Source organism: Ornithorhynchus anatinus, chromosome 19 (assembly GCF_004115215.2).
Source record: "Ornithorhynchus anatinus isolate Pmale09 chromosome 19, mOrnAna1.pri.v4, whole genome shotgun sequence".
Lineage (NCBI taxonomy): Eukaryota > Metazoa > Chordata > Mammalia > Monotremata > Ornithorhynchidae > Ornithorhynchus > Ornithorhynchus anatinus.
Genome location: NC_041746.1, coordinates 28,504,970 through 28,527,724, shown reverse-complemented (window position 1 = coordinate 28,527,724; position 22,755 = coordinate 28,504,970). Strand labels below are relative to the sequence as shown.

The following is a 22,755-nucleotide window of genomic DNA, read 5'->3' as shown; positions in this document are numbered from 1 at the left end:
AGTATCAATCAATCAATGGTATTTATAATAATGATTATTATTATGGTATTTGTTAAGCGCTTACAATATAACAAGCACTGTTCTAAGCGCTGGGGTAGATACAAGGTCAGCAGGTTGTCTCACATGGGACTTACAGTCTTAATCCCTATTTTATAGATGAGGTAACTGAGGCACACAGGAGCAAAGTGACTTAACCAAAGTCACACAACTGACAAGTGGTGGAGCCAGGATTGGAACCCACGACCTCTGACTCCCAAGCCCGTGCTCTTTCCACTAAGCCACACTGCTTCGGCAGCCTTTATTGAGTCCTTACCATGTGCAAAGCACTGTGCTAAGCACTTGGGAGAGTACAGTACCATCCCTACCCATAATTAGCTTACAGTCTAGAGGGGAAGACAGGCGTTCAAAGGAATAAATAAGTCATTTAGAATATATAATATATAATTTAAAGATATGTCTATAAATGCTGTGGCATTGGGGTTGGGGTTGGGGTGAATATCAAGTGTCCAAAGATCACTATCCAAGTGCATAGATGACATAGGAGGGAGAATGACGCAGGACAAAGAGGGCTTTAATCGGGGAAAGCCTCTTGGAGGATTTATGACATATAAATCTCTACTTTTGGGGGTCCCTGGAATAAGACTGAGCTAGGGCAACATAACCAAATGCTCTTTTCCTTGCCCAAGTGAATAGGGTGTTCTTATGTAGCAAGATGTACCTCCATTGCTCATTTTATTTTATTGTCCTCTCCCAAGTGCTTAGTGCAGTGCTTGGCACACAGTGAGTGCTCAATAAATACCTTTGTCTACAGTCCCTCTGCCCACCACCCTCAGGTTGTAGTTGACAGGAACCTAGCATGTCCTCTCACCGATTTCTTCTCGATTTGTGTTTCCGTCAGTGCTCACTCCTTCCCAGAGAGAAGAACCATAGAGGAGGAGAAGAACGAGGAGGAGGAGGAGGAAAGAGGATGGTCAAGAGCTTCCGTGTTTTGGGACATGTCTGACCCTTGGCTCCAGGCCATGCCACATGTACAAGGTAAAAGATGCCTTCAGAACCGACCTCTCCCCGGCCAAGCCTGAATCAAAGCGTCCGGCGTCAGGAAAGGAATCTGGTCCTTTGGGGACCAAATTTGAAATATGACCTTGCGCCTTCCATGTCCTGGCAACATAGTCTGTAACCTGGGCTTCCTTTGGGGAAGTTGTAAAGCAAGCAATTTGAAGCGTTTTGAAACCCCAGATGTATTTTACAAGAGAGGTGATAAATGGAATATGCAGACGATCTGAGCCAGAGAAGCAGAATTTGGATGTGGGCACCCCATCCCCTCTCCCAACCCGGCACCTCCCCTCCACATACTTTCACACTCCTCTTTGTCTTTTTCGTGATACTGGAATCTTCCCCAGATCAAACTTAGCATTGGTTTCCGAGGGTGTGAGGGAATTTGGCTTCCTGTATGAGGCGGTGGTCTCCCCGTCCCCTCCCCCACCCAATTTGAGCTGTTTCTCTGTGTCCGCGCACCTGGTGGTCCCGCGCTTCCTCATATGAAATGGTCCAGGGACCCTGAGGTTGTTTGCTTGGGCAACGAGCAGCTGGTACACTGGACATCTTGAAAAGTTGGAGCCCTTCCCCTCCGCCCCATAACTTCCTCCTCTTTTTTTATGGAATTTGTTAAGCACATACTATGTATCAAACACTGTGCTAAGCCGGGGGGTATGGTACAAGTTAATCAGGTCAGAGTCCCTATCACGTATAGGGTTCACAGTCTAAGTAGTTGGGAGAACAGGTATTTAATCCCCATTTTTACAGCTAAGGAAACTGAGGTACAGAAAAATGAAATGACTTGCCCAAGGACACACAGCAAGCAACTGGCAGAACGGTATTAGAACCAAGATCCTCTGACTCCTGGGTCCATATTCTTTCCATTAGGCAATATTGCCTCTTGGGCCTAATTATCCATCTCCATCCCACTGGGGAAGGGTTATGATCCCTTCATGCTAATGCAAGCAGCTAGTTGTAGAGATGGTCAGGGAATAATAACAACAATAACAGTGATGGTATTTGAGCCCTTAACTGTGTGCAGAGCACTGCAGTAAGCACTAATAGTAATGGCACTTATTAACTGCCTGTTCTGGGCTAAAGCACCACACTCAGTGTTAGAACCATCAGTGATAATCAGATCAGGCACAGTCCTTGTCGCACACAGGGCTCTAAATATAAGAAGTGGAGAGAGCAAGTATCTTATTCCCACTTTACAGAGGAGGACACTGAGGGAGAGAGGGATTGCACACAACAGGCAAGTGTGAGCTGGATTTATAAGTGTGAGCTGAGGTCTCCTGACTCTCAGGCCTGTGCTCTTTCCACTAGGCCTCCGTGCCTCTGGGTCAGTAGAGCAGGTCAAACTACCTTGCCTTTGAAAGTGAGAAAGTGTTGAAAAAGCTGAGGAAAAAGGCCGTCTCAAGAGCCCAATCAGGATTCCCCTTGTGAGTTTGAGTCCCGAGTGGCCCCTCTGTTCACTCTCTTTGGACGTTCCTCCCCTCATCCCACCAATTAGAGCCTTCAGAGGAGACCTCCCTGACCCTAGCTGAATGAGGGAGGGAAGTCAGGGACTATTAAGGAGCAGCATGGCCTAATGGAAAGAACACAGGCCCAGAATTCAGCCTCCACCACTAACCTCCTGGGTAACTTCGGGGTAGTTACTTACCTTCTCTGTTTGCTCGTTTGTTAAACAGAGGTAAGATACCTTTTCTCCCTTCCCCTTAACTGTGGGATAAGGACTGAGTCTGATATGATTATTTAGTATCTACCCCTGCACAGTGTTTGGCACATAGTAAGCCCTTAAAGACCACAATTATGATTATTATTATTATTATTGTTGTGCAGCTAGCTCTGGCTGTGAGTTCGTTCAGTCAATCCTATTTGAGTGCTTAATATATGCAGAGCACTGTATTAAGCTCTTGTGAGAGTACTTTCTCTGTGATATCTGTGATATGGGAGACTTGCTCTTTCGTTCCATGGAATTTCACATTTGAACCATTTGGCATTTATTAGCCCAGCATCTGGAATGGACTATTCATTCATATTTATTGAGCGCTTACTGTCTGCAAAGCATTTTACTAAGTGCTTAGGAGAGTAAAATACAACAATAAACAGACATATTCCCTGCCCACAATGAGCTTATAGTCTAGAGGGACTAGTTAGGTGTCAGAAGAACAAGGGCTAATGGAGTGGCCATTTTGAGGTGTCATACTCTCTGTGCCTTACTATAAAATCCATTAAGAGCTTAGTACAGTGCCCCGATTCAGTGGGCACTTAATAGATATACCATAACTCTCTGGAGAAGCAGTACAGCTTAGTGAATAGAGCATGGGTCTGAGAATCAGAAGGTCATGGGTTCTACTCCCAGCTCTGCCGCATGTCTGCTGTATGATTTTGAGTAAGTCACTTCACTTCTCTTGACCTCATTTACCTCATCTGTACAATGGGGTTTAAGAGTGTGAGTCTTATGTGGGACAGTGACAGTGTCCAACCTGACTAACTTGATTCTATCAGTGCTTACAACAGTTTTTGGCACATAGGGAGTGCTTAAGCACCATAATTATTATTATTATTGTTATTATTATCACTGTTGCCCTTTGCATCTAATTCTTGAATTAATTCTCCCTCTTTTGGTGGATAGGGTCAACCAGTCAGTGGTATTAGAGCACTTACTCTGTGCAGAACACTGTCCTAAGCACTTAGAATGTACAGTATAACAGAGTTGGTAGGTCCTGACCACAACGAGCCCTCTGTCCTCCTCAATATTTGCTTTTAAGAGCCTCCTGTGTTTTCTTCCCCAACCTGTTTGCAGAGTTAAACATTCAGCTCCACATTTTTGCTGCCAATTTGGCAGCAGTTTCACCTTTACCCAACAGCTCACTATCTCCACAGTCAACTCAAAGCAGAAACTGAAAAGTTCATTTTTTAGCCTCTTTCCAAGTTCATTTCCCTTTTCACCTACTTAATATCCAGCGGCAAAATCAGTAAGAAAAGATACATTGCTGAAGGAGGTAAAGTGATTTTCATCATAAGAATGTGGAATGATGAGGCATTTAATGGTGCAGAGGGTCATATCTATTGAGCGTTTACTGGGTGCAGAGCACTGTACTAAACCCTTGGAGGAGTACAATATAATGGGGTTGATAGGTATGTACCCTGTAAAATATTTTCAACCCAATGTTAGGTTTGTCTAGTGCGGCACTGATCAGAAACTGGTGTGTAAGAAAGTGTTTCTCTAGAACAATCATGTTATTGTGGAAGATGATCACACCTTCTCAGATTAAGTGAGTGACGTGTCCTAAATCTTCTATATCATCAACATCGTCGTTATCACTAGTATTTATTGAGCGCTTACTCTGAGCAGAGCACCATACTAAGCACTTGGTAGAATACCATACCACAGAGTTGACAGACATGTTCCCTGCCGAGATTTTCTGCTTCTTTCATTGCTAGTGTTTACACCATATTTTGGGGCATCTGAAGTGATGTATATTTTACATGATGTTTTGAACTGCAACGAGCGTTCACTATAGTTTAGAGGCTTATGGAGCACCCTCTATAAGATTTATTCTTCACCTCTTCCTGCCTGTGAGAAGTAGCATGGCCTAGTGGAGAGAGCACAGGACTGGGAATCAGGAGACCTGGGTTCTAATCCCAGCTCCATCACTTGCCTGACCTTCAGTAAATCACCTGATTGATTTGCGTGCCTTAGTTTCCTCATTTGTAGAAAGAGGTTAAGCACCACTTTAGCCTTCCCCTTAGACTGTTGAGCCTCGAGTTGGGCAGAGACTGTTTCCAATCTGTATCGTTTCTATTTTTTCTTTTATTTTATGGTATTTCTTAAGCACTTACTATGTGCCAGACATTGTACTAAGCGCTGGGGTTGGTACAAGCTAATCAGGTTGGACTTGGCCCACATCTCACTTGGGGCTCACAGTCTTAATCTCCATTTTATAGTTGAAATAACTGAGGCACAGAGATGTTAAGTGTCTCGCCCAAGGTCACATAGTAGACAAGTGGTGGAGCTGGATTAACACGCAAGTCCTTCAGACTCCCAGGCCTGAGATCTACCCACGAGGCCATTCTGCTTCTCTATTCCATCTTTAAAGTCTTACTAAAAAAAATCTCCTCCAGGAAGGTTCATCATCTCCCTACCCTATTCTCTCTCCTTTCTGCATCGCCTAGGCACTTGGGTTCACACCCCCTAAGCACTTTGATACTCACCCCACCCCTAGAGAACTTGTTTACATATCCTTGTACTCTGTTGTTTCCCCTATCTGTAATTTATTTTAATGTCTGTCTCCCTGACTGATGGTAAAGCTTGTTGAGGGTAGGGCTCCTGTTTACCAATTCTATCATACTCTTCCAAGAGTTTATTGAGCACATTAGGAGCTCAGTAAATACCACTGATTGATAGGATAATGCTTGGCACATAGTAAACACTTAAATATCACAACTGTTATTATAAGAGAACAGATTGGTGTCAATCCCCCTACCTTGGCGACCAGAGCTCAGTATTTGCATCCCCAGAACACTTTCTGTTCACCTTCAACTATAGTCTTTGTGCCACTGAGAGATAAGGCTGCAGGTGACCTGTATCAACCATCAAACTAGCCTCCAGCCTACTGAGTGCAATGAACAAATGACAAATCGAGAGGTGAAATTTTTCACTAAACCGAACTCTGAAAGACCCACTTGTTGCTGATGCTGAGTGAAGTCTCCTCATTTATGTCATGGTGGCTCCCAAGCAAACAACAGCTGTGATTTTCAGCCTCTGTTCATTTACTTAACACTTGCAAAATGGCATAGCAATGTCTTTTTGGTCATTTTTAGTCCCTGAGATTTTCATGAGAATGTCTTTGGGGATAAAAAGTCAATCTATACAGAAGTTAGGACTAAAGACATCCACAATTATTTGGACTTCATTTAAAGGTAGGTGGCATTTTGGAAATAGGATGCTGGCTAACTTTCAAAATGCCAGGTTTAGCTCTCTTCTCAGTTTAGTTGGAATTTTTCTTTGGTCTTCCTTTTTCTGCTCTTGGTAGGTCAGATGGACACCAGAGGAGTCAGACTGGTGGGGGTTACAGTTAATGTTTGGTAGTTCTAATATATTTATCAAAAACTGAACAGAAGGTAACCGTGGTGCCTTCAAATATTCAAACATGGCTGTCTTCATTTCCTGGTTTGATGAAAAGGTTTTTTGTTGTTTTTTTTTTTAATCCTTTCTTACTTGGGGTGGTTTTCAGGTTGAAGGGGACTTTATAGCCACAAGCACTTATAGTCATTTAAATCTGGTTTTATTGATGAAATGCATATGGAGAATGAGAAATGAGTCTTCCACACTGTGTTTGTTCCCCTGCATTTGTAAAGCTGTAAAGAAACTTTTTTTGGGGTGGAGAGGGAGATAAGCCCCTCTTTTCCCTCTTCCTTCTCCTCTTCCCCCCATTCATTGCTTCCCATGCACGAATGAAAATATTCCAAAACGCACTGAATTTAGCAATTGAGTATAGGTGGGGAGAAAAGGGAACTTCCACAATTTAATGGAATTTTTGTGGTCATGGATAGTTTCTCTCAACTCTGTTGAATCATACTCTCTCAAGCGCTTAGTGCTCTGCACATGGTCAGCACTCAGTAAGTACCACTGATCGATATCGATAGAGACTTTGAGAAATCTGAATGTGGATTTTTCCCTTTGTACATTAATCTCGGTGACAAGTCAGTAGGGTCATGTTTTATACAATAACTGTGGTACCTGTTAAGTGCTTACTATGTGCCAAGCACTGTCCTAAGCATAGGCACAAGTTAATCAAGTTGGACAGAGTCCCTGGCCCACATGGGGCTCACACTCTTAATCTCCATTTTACAAATGAGGTAACTGGGTCCCAGACAAGTGAAGTGACTTCCCCTAAGTCACATAGCAGACATGTGGCAGAGCCTGGAGTAGAACCCAGGTCCTTGTGACTCCCAAGCCCAGGGTCTATCCACTAAGCCACGCTGCATCTTTCAGCAAGCTTATGCAGAAGTATCAGAAAGAAGACCTGCCACCAAATTCAATCTGAAAGCCCAGTGCTCCTTTCGGCCTTACCAAAAACAGCACGTTTCAGTGGGGGTGGCGGGTATGACTTCCTACTACAGAGCAGTGGGTGGTGGGACAGAGGAGGTGGTGACTCTTCAAACAGCGATTTCCCCGGTTTGGTTCCATCTGTGGGGGTGGGAGGGGAGTATAAGGCTTTTAAACCAGATCTACCTTCAAGTTGGAGCCCGGGCTGAGCCACAGTCTTATGGGTACAAAGCAGCATGACCAAAATCCCAAGGTTCCTGACTGGGGAAAAGAAAAATGGAGCCTATCAATAGGTGAAGGTGGGTAGAGGGCAGGCCGGTTTGAATCATAATGCTGTCTGTGAGGAGAGGGAGGGTTGGTTTGCTTTTTCACAAAAAGCAGCGAAGACAAGTGGTTAGAGCATGGGCCTGGGAGTCTGAAAGACTTGATTTCTAATCCCCACTCTGCCACTTCTGTGCTCTGTGATCTTGGGCAAATCTATTCACTTCTCTGTGCCTCATTAACCACATTTGTAAAATGGGGGTTAAGACTGTGAGCCCCATGTCGGACATGGACTGTGTCTAATCTAATTACCTAATTACCTTGACTCTATCCCAGTGCTTAGATCAGTGCCCAGCACGCAGTAAGCGTTTAACAAATACCATGAATAATAATGAATAAAATAATTTCACTATTGGAATTTCAGACAGTCCTTCTTTTAGTCTCTTGAAGTCATCCTTGCATCTCTCTGCTTTTTTTTCTCTCGAGGATTTGGCCAGGGCTGACAGCGTCCCAGCTGAGGGAGGTTGTTTGGGCTTATTGTCATCGCTCGATAAGTGTGCTTTATTTCTTGGTGCTCGAAAGACTTGTGGGAGTTTGACTTGAATGCTGAAAGAACCGGCATGACTTTTTTTTTTGTCCTGCAATCTAGCGTTGACCTAAATTGGTCCTTTGGTCGAATTATAACTTTGTGGGGCAGGAATGGTGGTGCCAGATGATGGGGTTGTGTTTCTTTGATGCAGGGCACCGTTGAGACACAAAGGAGGGAAGCAAGAGGCTCTGTCTTCTGCTCTGCTCTGTCAGGGTGGAGATTTGCTTTTGTGCTCTCTTTGTTTTGGCAGAATGAGGATGGATCTTAAATTCTTCCCATATTCTTGGTTCAGTTCAGCACTCTGCATTCTACTTAGTTAAGGGCCATATACTTTGTACCTGCAACTAATGGTAATACTAATAATTATGGTCATTGTTTGGCACTTACTGTGCACCAAGCACTGTGCTGAGTGTTGGGGTAGATAAAATAAGCAGGTCAGACAGAGGCCATCTCCTACGTGGAGCTTACAGGAGGGAGGACAGGTGTTTTATCTCTATCTTACAGAGGAAGAAAGTGAGGCTCAGAAAAGTGAAGTGACTTCCCCGAGGTCACACAACAGGCAAGTGAGCTGTGATCACAATCCCGGTCCTCAGACTCCCAGATCTATCCTTTTTTCACTGGACCACGCTGCAGGAGCTGGACACATCATTTTCTCCCTGTTCCCAGGACAGAGGTCATTCTCTGACCAGAGGAAGAAGTGAGGCAGAAAGACTCCAGCCTGGCTATTTGAGTAGCTAGATACTCTGGAGGGGAAAGGAAATCTCATGGAAATTTTCTGGCCTGCTCTTTGACCTTGGTGAAGTCACTTTGCCTTAGTTTTCTCATCCGTAAAATGGGAATTCAATACCCCTTCTTCCTCCTACTTCAATACCCATTTTCCCTCCTACATAGGCTGTGAGTCCCATGTGGGACAGGGACTGTGTCCAACTGATTACCTCTATCTACACCAGGGCCTGGGACAGTGCCTGGCACATAGTAAGTGCTTAACAAATACCACAAGTGTGTCTTCCCATGAGTCAGGACTGACTTTAGCTACAGGATCTTTCCAGCCCTTAGCAGGATCTCTGCCCTGGGGCTAATGAGCATAGGAATGTTGGCTATTTGGGATGTTTTTGCGGGAACACGTGCCTTTCTTGAGCTTGGGAATCACAGTTATGGTTATTTGCAATCAGAATTCAAATGGTGAAGCACATGTATTTTTCAAAGACAGCTTGTCAGGGTGACATGGGAGCTCACTCAAACCATTTCCAAGCAAATCATTTTCAGTGTTTCCCCAAACGCTTTTGAAAGAATCATTTCTTTTCCCCAAGGTCCTGAGAAGTTTCGGGGCTTAAGTTTGGGCTGAAACACCAAGGTCTTACTGATCTCAATGAATCAGTGCTCTGATTCTAAAAAAAGTTTGTCATTTTAGAACTTACTACTGCCCCTCCAATTTAAATATCTTGAAGGGTTTGTCTCAATTAGGCATGGATGTAAGCAGTTAATTACAGCATCGGTGTCTAGCCATGGAGGTAAAGTGTCATTAGGCTGAGCAAGACGTGTTTGTTAATTAGAACATTGGCAACCTGAGAGTAGAGTTCAGAAAAATGTGTTGGGTGAAATTAGCAATGTCATTATCTCTTCACTTTTCCCAACCTAACCCACCGACAGGACATGCTACAGCAGCGATAGGTTAGGATTTTTACCCTTCTGGATGGAGTTGAGCTAAAAATACACCCACAGTTTGGAGACAAGGACAGGAATATTAAGCCATTGGCATTTTGTGAGAGATTGTTGCCGTTTCATTGTAATAATTTCCCAAAAGACACATTAGTAATGCAGCTAAATAGAGACTTTAATAGACTTTAATAATGTGGACTTTAGAGGCCTTATACACAAAGGGAATGATGTATGAAACATACACTATGGAAAACTGCTACCTTTTTTATTTAATAAGAAATCAGTTGAAACAATACTATTCCTGGGGCATATCAGGAGGAATAATCATTGCCACCATCTTGACTCTCTTTTACTTCTGGCAAGCAGAATGGCTAATGGGGCTGATTTCTGGTTTTGGTTTTTCATTTTGGAAACTGCACACTGTGATTTGTTTTAAAGAACATCTTTTAAAAGCTGCTCTGGGGAGTAGTGAATTAATTATTTCTAATTTTTAAATAAGAGTAAGAATAGTATTTGTTAATTGTTTACTATGTGCCAAGCACTGTTCTAATCACTGAAGTAAATATAAGCTAGTCAGGTTGGTCACAGTCCCTGTCCCACTTGGGACTCTCACTCTTAATCCCCATTTTACAGATGAGGTAATTGAGCCCCAGAGAAAGTGCCTTGCCCGAGGTCACACAGCAGATGTGGTAAAGCTGGGATTAGAACCCAGGTCATTTTGACTCCTAGGCCTGTACTCTGTCCACTAAGCCCCGCTGCCTCTACAGTGTGGCCTTTATTTTTAAGAGTAAAAATAAGAGTTTTAGGAATGTACCCACCAAGCTGCCTCTTCCACCCAGAGAGGTGGCTTCCATTGGGCTAAACCTAAACATGTTTTAGACAGGGATCAATAGACTGTAAGGTGCTAGAAGGCAGGGAGCGTGTCTACCTATCATATTTAGTAGCTTCCCAAGCACATAGTACAGCGCTGCGCACATGAGAATCTCTCAATACCATTGATTGATAGGGGACCGTGTCTCCTACCTCTAGTACACTCCCCTAAGTATTAATAATAATAATAACAATAATAATAATTGTGGTATTTGCCACGTGCTTACTCTGTGCCAGACACAGTATGAAGCGCTGGGATGGATACAATCAAATCAGGTTGAACACGGTCCCTGTCCTTTGTGGAGCTCACAGTCTCAATCCCCATTCATTTGATCTTATTTATTGAGCGCTTACTGTGTGCAAAGCTCTGTACTAAGCACTTGGGAGAGTACAATGTAACAACAAACAGACACTCTCCTGCCCACAGTGAGCTCACAGTCTAGTCACAGTCTAAAATCCCCATTTTACAGATGAAGTAACGGAGGCCCAGAGAAGCGAAGTGACTTGCCTAAGGTCACAGAGCGGACAAGTGGTGGAGCCAGATTTAGATCCCGTGACCTTCTGGCTCCTGGGCCAGTTCTTTGCCCTGCGTATGGTTAGATCAATGATAATATTATGGATTGATTGAGCGATGTCTGAACCTGTGGCAGACTTTTCTTTCATGGTCTCCTCCTCCGCCTTCCCTCAGACCACCGTGAACGCCCCCGCCCATCCCCCTGCAGAAAACCTCCTCACTCAGTCCAACAATCAGTCGACTACTTCACCTGTGCCCACATACTCCTCTGCCACCCCTATGCCTTCTCCTCCAACTAATCCCTGCCTCTCCTTAATCCCTCTGTCTCTTCCTTTGGCCCAGAGACAGGGCCAGAGCGTTTATCGAAAGCAGGAAAAACCCATAGAAAGGAAGTCTTAGTAAGCAACTGGATAACCAAGTCTTAACGTTGGTTTTCAATCTTATTTTAATGCGCGGCTGCTGAGAGCCCTGCTGTTGAGACAGAGAGAAAGAAGCAGCGGCAGATGCTTTTGGTAGAACAGTAGGGGCATTTATCTCTTTTAATGAGATAACATCATTAGAGCTGACAAAGTGCTGCAAATCAATAGTTGTAATGGACTGCCACTATCTTTCAAAAGTACACAGATTGCCATACTTTGGAACATTAGAATCCGCTGACTCATGGGTCCACGTTTTATCTGTTATTACAGTCGATGGTTTTAATCTCAGAGATTGGAGACTATACCTTAGGGACACCCAGAGAGGAGGGATGAAGGCTCAGAATGGATGAATAGGAAAAATCAGAGATTAGCAGGCAGCATCCCGTGTCCATTATAATCAGAGAAGCGCAAAGAAATCGGGAAGAAGGGATCCTTCTTTTTTTTTTTTTTGCTCAAGGTTACTGAACCCTATTAAAGTTCACATTCTTAAAATGGCTGAGTATTTATTCTCCCCACTCCCCCACCCCCACTCCCTTCTATGCTTTCTGCCTGCTTCCTTTAAGGCAATGGTGTAATGTCAGCAGCACTAATCATGTGACACGGTGACACCTATACCCCTGAGGTTCACTGACAAAGAGAGTAGACGAGAAAGGAGCAAAGGAGAAGCAGAGAGGGGAAGAGGTGATAAGTGAACTAAAGCAGCAGGAGGATAAATTCACGGACCGAACCTGAATATCTAAAAAAAAAAGAAGGAAAATCTGTAAATGGTCAAGATGACTAAGGGAGCAAGGTGACTTCTGGTCAAGATTGACAGTAGGTGGGAAGCGTTACCACAGTGCTTTTCATTTTCCTATCCATCTGTTCATTCTGTAATGATTATGCAAGATCTTTAAGGTGTTTTTGTCTGCCTGCCCACCCCATTAAGTTGTAAGCTCCTAAAGGACAGTGATAGTGTGACTTACTCTTGCTGTACTCTCCCAAGCATGACCCAGTGGGTAGAGCAAAGAGCTGGGAGTCAGAAGGATCTGGGTTCTAATTCCGCTCTGACACTTGTCTGCTGTGTGACCTCGGGCAGGTCACTTCACTTCTCTGGGCCTCAGCTACCTCATCTGTAAAATGGGGATTCAGGTTGTGCCTCCCATGTGGGTCACGGACTGTGTCCAACTTGATTATCTTGCATCTACCCCAGTGCCAATTTTTAAAAAAAGCCTTTAGTACAGTGTCTCACACTCAATAGATACCCAAGATAGACCCCTGAGAACGAGGAGAAGAACTATGACTATGCCTCTTCTAGACTGTAAGCTCACTGTGGCCAGGGAATATTGTCCTCTCCCAAGAGCTTAGTAGAGTGCTCTGCATGCAGTAAGCGCTCAACAAATACGATTAACTGATTAGCCCTGGCCTCAGAAAATGCATTCAGACAGCTTCTCTTTCTCCTCTTACCCTTTCAAAGTGATGATTCACAAGGACCCAGATCTTTATCACTCTGCCTGCCTCATGAATTTTTGTATTTTCTTCCCCGATTCCCTAGGGTCACCAGTGATGTCACAGAGGAAGTACAGGGTCCCGAGTCCCTGAGCACTTAGATACTCCACCCATTCCCTGCCACAACATGTAGGGCATAGCTTTATACTCAGTTGCTACCCCTATTTTCATGCCTCTATCCCAGCTAGATTGTAAGTGCCTCGAGGATAGGGATCACATCTCCTAACTCTGTTTTACTCTCCCAAGGGCTAAGTAGTGCTTTGCACAAGGTAAGTACACAAGAAATACTATTAATCGATTGAGGAACGAACAATGGGGCAGTAGCTGCGTCTAAGTTTTTTATGGCATTTGTTAAGCACTTACTGTGTCCTGGCACTGTAATAAGCACTGGGCTAGATGTAAGATCATCAGGTTGGACACAGTCCCTGACTCGTGTGGGGCTCACAGCCTTAATCTCCATTATATAGATGAGGTAACTGAGGCACAGAGAAGTGAAGCGACTTGCCCAAGGTCTTATAGCAGACCAGTGGCAGAGCTAGGATTAGAACCCAGGTCCTCTGACTCACAGGCCCTCATTCTATCCACTGAGCTATTATGCGTCTGTAACTGTACCTACCCGAGAACTTAACACGGGGCTTGGTCCAGTGTAAGTGCTTAATGAATGCCAGGTAAATTGGCATTGGTGGCTCTTGGTTCTCAGCTCCATACCTTTTGTGCTTGGTCTTTGGGCAGTCTTGCTTGGGTGGCAGCCAAAGCTTGGAGAATCTTGGCGTTCTCCACTAGCCAGCAGTTGGTCCTATTTGGGAGCCAATTCTTTGGCCCCGCAATGACTGGCTTCTCTCTCCCTACCCTGTCCTGCACTGCCTATTTGGTATTCGTTCTGGTGAGGGGCTGCCCTTCCAGAGAAGTCATGACCTGGAAGCTTGACACTCTCCACATTTGAGATGTGTTTTGAATTCAGACGGCTCTGATCTAATTTGGGCTCTTGAGTTCAGTCTGAATCATCCAAACATTTCAGTAAACACACCGGCCCGGCGGCCAGCCCAGCTTTTGAGGTATTCTGAGTGACGACTCGGATTATGCTGTCATGGGTATCCCTTGCCTCTTCTCTCCTCTCTCCGAGGGAAAAAAACAAACTGTCCTACTAGTCCAAAAATGGACTTGTGTCGCTCCTGTTGTACAGCATGTGAATAATAATAATAATGACAGTTATGGAATTTCTTCAACACTTGGTTAATTTCCCAGCTCTTTGGTTGGCGCTGGTGTGGCTACGAGATACCTGGATTGGACATGGTACCTATCCTACCCAGGGCTCACATCCTAAGAGATGGGGAGAACAGAAATTGTATCCCCATTTTCCAGGTGAGGAAACCGAGGCTGCAAGGATCCCACTGGGGTTGTCAGCATCTGTCATTTCACTGGAAAGTCAAGGTCAAAAGGCTGTGCACCATTTAACATTCCATCTTCAAGCTAGTATTTCATTTTATAGATTGTGAACCTCCCTGAGGGGACCTGATTCCTACCATGTACCTTTTCCAATCAAAAGTATTTACTGAGCCCTTGCTGTGTGCACAGCACTGTATTAAGCGGTTGGATGGGTACTATATAACAGAGTTGGTAGACACGTTCCCTGCCCACAAGGAGCTTACTAAGTGCATGAGAGAGTACAATACAGTAGCATTGGCAGATGCAATCTCAACAGTATATGGCGCACGGTAGATGCTTAATAACTAATATTGCTATCGATCAATCAACACTTACTGGGCACAGAGCCCTGTACTAAGCACTTGGGAGAGTACGCAACGTAATATGATTTGATAGATATGTTCCCTGCCCACACTACTTAGAATGCTGAGACTTCTGTGCTTTTTAAGTTATGTTTTCACCTGTTTCCTGAAGATTGTTATGCTCAGATACATTCTAAACGTGCGACTGCATCAAACCATCTGGCGTAATTGAACACTGAAGGGAATTGCAATACATTTCTGTTGCGCTTGTCATCCGGGGCTGGCTAGACTCTTGGTTTTAATTATGAAAAGTCCTGTCTCTCTTATCAGGTTAGTCATCATTTCTAAAGTTGAACCGTGGGTTTTATAAGTAATTGCTTTGAATGTTCCCTTTCAATTACGGTAAAAAGTCAGGGTTTCTCGACATTTAGCACAGCTAAAAGTATTTGGAGTTGTCTGTTGAATAATTTTGGCCTAAGAAATAATTAGGGGGAAATAAAAGCCATTCCACCGAATGCTTTCTGGTTTCCCAGAATGATTGTTAGATCTTTCTTGAGGAAAAGACAACTTTTAATGCCAGGGTATAAAGCAGTTGAGTGCAGATTCAAAACTTGGTAGGCATCTTTAAAGCATTAAAATACTGCAGTTTCTTTAATGTCCACAAGTACCGAAATTCTGTGCCCAGCTGACTTTCATCTGGGTTCCGTCTGTCTCTGATGCTGATTTTAAACACCGTGGAAGCACAGGGAACTTCATACTTTTTACTAAAACCTAAGAGGGTCTTGTATTGTCACTTGCGTGAAGTATCACTTCTTCCCATTCAACAATTGCCGTGGTATGTTGAGAGCTCAAGCTGCATTCCATTTCATTAGAATGGTAATTTCTCCATTAGAGTTATAAACTCTCAGTGGGCAGGGCACTTGTAATCGCCAAACACAGTACAGTGAAACACATTCAGTAGGCACTCAGTAAATACCGTTATCCTTACTACGGTCCAGAGGGAAAGGTCACCCAGATGGACCCAGGAGATGTGGGCTCCAGGCTTGGCTCTGCTGCTGATTATGTATCCTTGTTCAAGCCTCTTCTCTGCGCCTCATTTTTCCCATCAGTGAACAGAACAGTGGTGCATGCCTTGCTGGGGCAGGATGAGGATGTGAGGAAGAATTGGATTAAGTAGAAGTGAAAAAGAGAAGCAGCATGGCTCAGTGGGTAGAGCGCGGGCCTGGGAGTCAGAAGGATCTGGCTTCTAATCACGGTCCACCACTCATCTGCTGCGTGACCTCGGGCCAGTCACTTCACTACTTTGTGCTTCGGTTACCCCATCTGTAAAATGGGGATTGAGACTGTGGGCCCCATGGGGGGCTGTGTCCATCTTGATTAGCTTGTCTCTATCCCAGCATTTAGTACCAGTGCCTGGCACATAATAAGCGCTTAACAAATACCATAAAAAAAGAGCTTTGAGTTTGTAGGCGTAAAGGCCCTACATCAATCCAGTGGATCTTTCCATATTAGTGGGAAGCAGTATCCATTTTATTTATTTATTTTTGTTAAGCACTTACTGTGTGCCAGGCACAGTTCTAAGCGCTGGGGAGAGGTACAAGTTAATAAGGTTGGACACAGTTCCTGCCCCATGTGGGGCTCACAGTCTTAATCCCCATGTTACAGATGAACTGAGGCACTGTGAAGTGACTTACCCAAGGTCACTCAGCAGACAAGTTGTGGAGCCAGGATTAGAATCCAGGTCCTTCCCTACTCCCAGGCCTATGCTCTATCCACTAGACCATGCTGCTTCTTTTGTCCTTTAAGGAGCTTTGAGCCAATTCCAAGCCAGTCCAGCCTCGCTCAAACTGAGCCCCAAGAGCTTGGCACCCATCCTGGCTCTGGGGCAGCACAGAAACTCAAGTTAGTCTGGAGGTTCCCATGGGACATGAAACTCTGCAGTTAGGTGCAGAAAGTCTTGTTCAGGGCCTGGCTGAAAGAGTTGGGAGACTCTGGTTCAAGTCTCAGCTCTGCCACTTGCCTGCTATGTGACCTTGGGCAAGTCACTTAACTCCTCCATGCCTCAGCTACTTCACCTACAAAATGTGGAGAAGATACCTGATCTCCTTCCCTCCTAGACTGTGAGCTCCTTGTGGGACAAGGACTGTGTCCAATCTGATTATCTTGTGTCAATCAGTCTATAGGATTTGAGCACTTGTGCAGAGCACCGTACTATGACAGTAGTATGACAGTATAACAGACACATTGCCTGCCTACAATGAGTTTACAGTTCATAGATTAACACAGTAAGTGCACACAACTCCCCCTACAACACTTGGGTACATACCTTTATATTCCTTCTATCTACATTTTATTTCCTAGCTTTTAAGCTCTTTATGGGCAAGGAGTATGTATATCGACTCTGTTATATTGTACTCTTGCAAGTGTTTAGTATAGTGCTCTGCACACAGTAAGCACTCAGTAAATATAATTGATTGATTTTGAGGTTGAGAAAAGCTAGGATATTTCCTAGTCAAAAGCTATAAGGCCAGTAAGTGAAAATAGCCACAAGGACTCCAGTACAAAAGTGAACAGTAGAGAGAGTAATAATAATAATGGTATTTATTAAGCACTGTTCTAATCGCTGGGGTGGATACAAGATAATCGGCTTGGACGCAGTCCCTGTCCCACATAGGGCTCACATTCTTAATTGCCATTTTACAGATGAGGTAACCGAGGCCCAGAGAAATGAAGTGACTTGCCCAAGGTCACACAGCAGACAAGTGGCAGAGCTGGGATTGGAACCCATGACCTTCTGACTCCCAAACCCATGCTCCATCCACTAGGCCACGCTGCTTCTCTGGCCTAGGATGGCCTAACCACCGCCCCAGTCCTTGCCTCATAACTCAGGCCCACTGCTGTTAAAAACCATTGGATTTTTTTGAACCATATGGGGAAGTAAAACAAATTGCTTGTGTTCTGAAATAGAACATGATATAGAGAAATCCGAGAATGGCTTTTTTTTTCTGCCTTCGCATCCTTTTAAGTTGTGTTGCAGTAACTTCGGTGGTTGTATTTTTTTTTCGCTCTTTAAGCAGTGGTTAAAAATATCTAGTCCATAAGCTCAACCAAGGTTGCCTCGGCTCGACAAACAAATAAAAACGCTACCATTCAGGTGTGCTCTGTCTTCTCTAGAGTATAAACTCTTTTTTTATGCTATTTGTAAAGCGCTTACTATGTGCCAGGCAGTGCTTGCTATGTGCCAGGCACTGTATTAAGCGCTGGGGCAGATGCAATATAATCAGATTGGACACAGTCCATGTCCCACATGGGGCTCTTTCCGGGCTCTTCTAGAGTTCATGGCAACTCACTCTAATCTACTCGTGCAATGGTTTAGTAATCATAATTATCGTATTTAAGTGCTTATTTATGTGACAGGCGCTGTTCTAAGCACTGAGGTAGATGCAAGATCATTGGGTTGGACACAGTCCCTGTCCCACCTGGGGTTCACAGCCTTAATTCCCATTTTACAGATGAGGGAACTTAGGCCCAGAGAAGTGAAGTGGCTTGGTCAAGGTCACACATCAGACAAATGGCGGAGCCAGGATTAGAACTGTGCTCTGCACACAGTAAGCCCTTAATAAATACCACCGATGGCTGGATCGATGAGAAACTGAATAGAAGTGAAGAGTTAAGCTCGAGACAGTTGGCAGAGCCAGGAAATGAAGTGGCACAGTTGGCTGCAGGTTCAAGTTTACAGGTGGAGAGAAAACGTGTATGGGTCCAGAGGATTCTTGAACAGATTGACCAGACTGGTGGAAAGCTTTTGGTTACGCTCGCTTGGGATTTTGGTGTTTTTTGAACCCGATTTGCCCTGGGACCCCCTGGTCTGGTCCCCCTCTTGAACAGGCCTCTCTAATCTGCCCGGGTTTAGAAAGGCTCTTCGTCTGCTTCCCCACAGATAAGCTAACGGGACGGACGGAGAGCGGCCCCTTTTTCTGAAGGGAAGGGGTGGCCAGCTGTTGGATAGATGGTTGTGGGTAGTGCCCCACCCAGAAATGCGGCTTGTGAATGTATTTAACCCCTGAGCAAGAAGCTAGGGGCTGAAAGGCTGGGGTACAGAAACCAGTCAGTTGTATTTATTGAGCGCTTACTGTGTGCAGAGCACTCTACTAAGCGCTTGGGGGAGAACAGTGTAATAGATACGTTCCCTGCGTTTTACAGGTGCTAGAAGCTCCACTCCAAGCTCAGGCCAGGAGAAGTAAGGTGGCCCAGTGGCTAGAGCACAGGCCTGGGAGTCAGAAGGAGTTGGGTTGCAATTACAGCTCTGCCACTTGTCTGCTGTCACTGCACTTCTGTGTGCCTCAGTTACCTCATCCGGAAAATGGGGATTAGGACTGTGAGCCCCATGTGGGACCTTATTTCCCTAAATCTACCCCAGCGCTTAGAACAGTGCCTGGCACATAGCGCTTAACAAATACTGTTAAAAAAAAAAAAAGAGGCTGTCTGCCACCCGCTGCAAGCAGAGCAGCTGTCTGAGCTGGAGAGCCAGGCCCCTGTGGGTGATGAGGGTCATGCTGGGATCCTGGGAACCGGGCATGGCAAGCGGGTTAGCATGGGCAGGGGTCAAACCAAGTTAGTCAGTCATATTTATTGAGCGCTTACTGTGGGCAGAGCGCTGTACTAAGCCCTTTGATAAGCCCGGTGTGAGCAGGGATTGTCTCTCTTTATTAATAATGTTGGTATTTGTTAAGCGCTTACTATGTGCCGAGCACTGTTCTAAGTGCTGGGGTAGACATAGGGGAATCAGGTTGTCCCACGTGGGGCTCACAGTCTTAATCCCCATTTTACAGATGAGGGAACTGAGGCACAGAGAAGTTAAGTGACTTGCCCACAGTCACACAGCCGACAAGTGGCAGAGCTGGGATTCGAACTCATGAGCCCTGACTCCAAAGCCCGTGCTCTTTCCACTGCGCCACGCTGCTTCTCTGTGCTGAATTGTACTTTCCAAGTGCTTAGTAGAGTGCTCTGCACACAGTAGGCACTCAATAAATACGATTGATTGCATGAGAGGACCATATAACAATAGATCAGAATAGATTCCCTGCCCACAACAAGCTTACAGTCTAGAGTGTGGCTAGCATCTAGAGTGGGGCTCTCTTGTCATGGGAGACTGGGGTCCTTCTGGCCCCTCAAAGGGGAGACAGCCTGGAGACGTTCCTTGTCTGTAAAGTAGGGGCTCAATGCCTATCCTCCCTCTGCCCTGAGACTGTGAGCTCCATGTGGGACGGGGCTGTGTCTGATCTCATTATCTTGTATCTACGCCAGCTCTTAGCACAGTGTTAGTTTAGGTGCATGGTGAGCATTTAACCAATATCAGAGAAGGGAAGTTGGGGCTGATTATGAGCTTCCCCTCGGATGGGACGAGCCCCCTTGCTGACCGGAAAGAATCAATCGATCGATTGTATTTATTGAATACTTACCAATGCAGAACACTATACTGAGTTTTTGGGGGCAAGTACAGTATAATAGAATTGGGAGACACATTCCCTGCCCACAACATGTTTACAATCTAGAGGGATCTTGCAGTCTAGAAGGTCTGGGTCCTTGTTGGGTGGGTAGGACAGAAGCCCTCCTCTATTTTCTTCAGTAAAATAATCCACAAATGAATCCTTCCCCGCCCCCATTTTTTTTAAATCCAGCTGCACCCTCCACCTACACGGGCGAGGAAATTGGAGCTGGTAAAGAGGGACTTAGCTAATTCACAAAATCCCCAGAGTCTAATGCATCCATCCAGGGAGTGATGGAGAGCCAGCGGAGACCCAAATCAAACCAACAGATAATAACCATTTACTGGGCAGTTGCCCTGCCGGCACCAGAAGCAGAACCCACCCAAGGACCCATCAGTGGGGGAGACTCCAGCACGTATGAGACAATATGCATCTGTAACTCCCGATGGTTGGTTCAGAGATACCAGTGCAAATGGCTGCCACATAAAATGTGCTAGAAACCGCTCTTCAGACCCCTAGCAAGCACCCTCCTTCACCCTCACCACAAATAAGAATAATAATTTTGGTGTTTAAGCACTTACTATGCTCCAAGCATTGTACTAAGCATAGGATAGATTCAAGATAATCAAGTCACACACATTCCCCTGTCCTACGTTGGGCTCACACTTTAGGAGGGAAAACGGATATTGAACCTCCATTATACAGATGAGGAAATGGAGGCACGGAGAAGTTAAGTGGTCAAACAGGCAGGCGGCGGAGTCGAGATTAGAATCCAGGTCCTCTGGCTCCCAGGCCCCTGCTCGTTCCACTGGGATTAGCATGTGTCAGGGAATAAGCACATCCCATATATGTAGTCAGAATCCTAGTATATGTATATGTATGTATTATACATATGCATATGTGTGCTTATGCAAGGCTAGCCAATCATATTTATTGAGCTCTTACTGTGTGCTAAGCGCTTGGGAGAGTACAACATAATATAACAGACATATTCCCTGCCCATGACAAGCTTAGAGTCTGGGTTATGGGGCTGTCCTACCCAGGATTGGCACTGTGCTGCAGGCACTGGTCCTTTGGCTCAGTGGGAAGATCACGGGCCTGGGAGTCAGAGGTCATGAGTTCGAATCCCGGCTCTGCCACTTGTCAGCTGTGTGACTGTGGGCAAGTCACTTCACTTCTCTGTGCCTCAGTTACCTCATCTGTAAAATGGTGATTAATACCGTGAGCCTCATGTGGGACAACCTGATTACCCTGTATCTACCCCAGCGCTTAGAACAGTGTCTGCACATAGTAAGTGCTTAATAAATACCAACATTATTATTATTATTATAAAGACCATGGGTGTGCCTTTGGCCGTGGGCTGGCCCCTGTCTGCCACCTTGCAAGTCGACTGGTGCGTGTGCCCGGAGGGCGCCGACAGAGCGAAGAGCTTCCGTACGAAGCCACCGCACTAGATTCAGTTCTTCCACACAGGCTGTCGGCCCCGGAGCCCCAGCGCCGAGGCACCATCTGACGTCCTTCACGGGGAAACTCCATCGCTCGAAGATGATGCTACAGATGATGAACTTTACCCTCGGCTGCAAAAGTGTGGCAGGAAAGGCCGCCGTGGGGACCCTCGGTCTCGACCACACTAGCACACGCAGAGAGAGACTTCCCCTTGGCGCTGACGTGTCTGCTGTTGGCTGCACCTGGGCTGGTTTTGGTTTTGCTTCCTAACCTCCTCATCCTCTTGAAGCTTTTGCTTGAAAAGAGCCTCTCCTTTCTGGACTGTGGGTCCCTCGTCTCTCCCCTCAACTTCCATGTGCAGCTCCGGGCTGATCTGAGTCCCTGCACTTTGTAGCTCATCAGTGGGTCTGAAGGATTTCTCTGTGTTGCAGTTACACTCTGCCCGACCCTGTGCCACACAGGATGGGTGTCGTGTAGTCGATTCCATTTTCTTGGCCTCCGACAGCTCCACGGGTACGGCTTCTCCAACCTTCTCACTGGGCTCCCACTTCATCCCTTTCACCGTCGACTCACCCTCTCTTCCCCTTCGCATCTGACAGACCGTCACTCTCCCCGTTTTCATTCATTCAATCGCTTTATTGAGCACTTAATGTGTGCGGAGCCTTGTACTAAGTGCTTGGGAGAGTTCAATACGATAATAGACATATTCCATGCCCACACGATCTTACAGTCTAGAGGTTGTTTGCAGTCTTTAACATCCGACTAAAATCACATATCTTCCAGAAACGCTCCCCACCCTGTTCTCCCAGCCTTCTGCATCGCCAGTGCATGGAGAAAACTACCCGCTAGGCGCTTAGGTACTCACTCCTTCTGTGCATATCTTTCTATTAGGATTTTACCTAGAATGCACTTTATTGTCTGTGTTCCCTCCTAGGTTGGAAGCGCCTTGAAGCCCGGGATTGGTTCTATTTTGCTGTCTTCTCCCAAGTGCATGGCTCAGTGGAAAGACCACGGGCTTTGGAGTCAGAGGTCATGAGTTCGAATGCCGGCTCTGCCACTTGTCAGCTGTGTGACTGTGGGCAAGTCACTTAACTTCTCTGTGCCTCAGTTACCTCATCTGTCAAATGGGGATTAAGACTGTGAACCCCACGTGGGACAATCTGATTGCCCTGTGTCTACCCCAGTGCTTAGAACAGTGCTCTG

At 45.4% G+C, this 22,755-nt stretch overlaps 1 protein-coding gene across 1 annotated transcript in view; it reads left to right on the top strand.

The window, feature by feature from the left end:
• The first annotated feature begins 902 nt into the window (after positions 1–902).
• BACH2 (BTB domain and CNC homolog 2) overlaps positions 903–22,755 on the top strand; it is a 182,327-nt gene continuing 160,474 nt past the window's right edge. Inside the window, exon 1 of the mRNA XM_029047528.2 lies at positions 903–1,035. The gene's annotated coding sequence lies outside the window, so the exon portion shown is untranslated. The remainder of the gene's footprint in view (positions 1,036–22,755) is intronic.